Source organism: Balaenoptera ricei, chromosome 11 (genome assembly GCF_028023285.1).
Source record: "Balaenoptera ricei isolate mBalRic1 chromosome 11, mBalRic1.hap2, whole genome shotgun sequence".
Classification (NCBI taxonomy): domain Eukaryota; kingdom Metazoa; phylum Chordata; class Mammalia; order Artiodactyla; family Balaenopteridae; genus Balaenoptera; species Balaenoptera ricei.
The window spans coordinates 52,884,335-52,886,619 of NC_082649.1; the positions used below are offsets into that span (position 1 = coordinate 52,884,335).

General features: G+C 38.9%; 1 non-coding gene across 1 annotated transcript; it reads left to right on the plus strand.

Moving 5' to 3' along the window:
* Window positions 1–218: 218 nt before the first annotated feature.
* On the plus strand, window positions 219–323 carry LOC132375477 (U6 spliceosomal RNA). The gene has a single exon (XR_009506027.1). It is a non-coding gene; the product is annotated as a U6 spliceosomal RNA (small nuclear RNA).
* Window positions 324–2,285: the final 1,962 nt, after the last annotated feature.

The following is a 2,285-nucleotide window of genomic DNA, read 5'->3' on the forward strand; positions in this document are numbered from 1 at the left end:
ATTGCCAAATGTCCTTTCCTAATTTCTGTTCTCACCAGTAGGTGATAGTACAGCTTTACCAACAGTATGTCATGAAACTTTTCGACTGTTGCTGTAATTATATATTTACCTGTCTCTTCCCCTGGCCCCATTCCCTCATTAGAATGTGAGCCCATCAAGGTTCCTCAGAACCTAACATGTTACCTGGTACATGATAGATTCTCAACGAATATTTCTTAGAGCTCGCTTCAGCAGCACATGTACTAAAACTGGAAAGATGTCAAAACATAGCATGGCCCCCGCGCAAGGATGACACACAAATTCCTGAGGCGTTCCATCTTTTTAAAGAGTAGATCTTAAAGGTTCTTGACACACCAAAAAATGGTAATAGGTGAGGTGATCATTTCTCAATATATACGTGTATCAAATCAGCACATTGTACACCTTAATTTACACAATGTTACATGTCAATTATATTCTCAATAAAGCTGTGGGGGTAGGAAAATGAATCCCTCCCCAAAATAAATAAATATACATTTGAGAAGTACCTAAATGGATGAATGAATGCATGAATGAATTATAGGGCGCTTTAAATCAGAATTAGAAACGATGACCCTAATTTTCTCCACTTTGTGAGACTGGATATACTGCATTTCATTTTATTTAAGTGCCATTCATTTGTACAAATGTACAAGTGATAGAGGCAAATTTGAAACCAGGACAATCTGTCCTCCTAATTCAGACTCTTAGCCAATAATGCTATACTGTTTCCGAATGTCACATTTCCCTCTGAGGACTGTGCATCATGATACTGGGGTGTCAGAGCATAAGAATCCCATGGAAGAGACAGCTGATTGCCCGCATTCTTCCTTACTAATAGAACCCCAATTCTCTTTGGGAGTGACAGTATGCTCAGCTAGAAGGGCACTTTTACCAGCCTCCCTTAACCAATGAGATGCAAGCAGAAGTCACTAGAAGGTGTTTTCTGAGAAGGTCTTTAAAGGGGAATGATTAGCTGGTGAGTACCCTCTCCCATCCTTCCTGCCTGAGATACAGACATAACTGCTGGTGCCCTGGCAGCTATCTTGAGAGCTTATGAAAAAAAGGATCACACTATACTACTCAGCCATGAAAAAGAACGAAACAATGCCATTTGCAGCAACACAGATGGACCTAGAGATTATCATACTAAGTGAATTAAATCAGAAAGAGAAAGACAAATATCATATGATATCACTTATATGTGGAATGTAAAAAATGATACAAATGAACTTATTTACAAAACAGAAACAGACGTAGAAAACAAACTTATGGTTTCCAAAGGGGAAAGGGGGGAGAGGGATAAATTAGGAGTTAAGGATTAGCAGATACAAGCTACTGTATATAAAATAGATAAACCACAAGGGCCCACTGTATAGCACAGGGAACTATGTTCAATATCTTGTAATAAACTATAACGGAAAAGAATCTGGAAAAGAATATATACATGCATTTTTATATACATGCATAAATATGTATATATATAACTGACTCACTATGCTGTGCACCAGAAACTAACACAATGTTGTAAATCAACTATACTTCAATTTTTTAAAATTTAAATTATTAATAAATAAATAAAATGCAAAAAAAGGGGATCAAACCATAAGAATAGACAGAGGGGATTTCTAGAAGCCTGAGTCTCTGTTCATGGAGCTACCACATCAGCCCTCAATTGCCCACCTCAGGACTTGTCTTTAGGTGAGAAAATAAAATCTTGAATAATTGTTTAAGCCACTACCTTCCAGGTCTCTATTAGTCATGGCCAAAAGCAATTCTTCTCTGATATAAGCCCTCTCTAACACTCACTTCCCTACTACACTTAGAGGACTCACTCTCACCCAGTCTCCTTGCTTAAGAAAAATCAGAGAACCATGCTGGCTGGCGTTACTCTGCCCTATACCTTGATGTGTACATGTTGAGGACTCCTCATCCCTGTCTGCCAGCCTAGCATGGTCAGGTCTGTGGCTATTGTTTCCAGACCAGGGCGAGAAATTTATTACCCAGTAACTACCTGGACACCAACTCCAGACTCCTGGTCTGTACTGGCTTCTCATCTTCTCCTGGCCTCCCAAAAAAAGTGAACCTGGGGTCAAGAGAGCCCAATAGTTGGGATCCATCATTATTCCCTTGCTCTTAGACTTTTTTTTTTTTTTTTTTTTTTACAATTTACAAATCACATTTGTGAGCAGTGTTTCTTTTGATTGTCCCAGCAACTTAGACCAATGAACGCGGACAGTATTGGTTTGTGTCCCCATTTTAGAGCT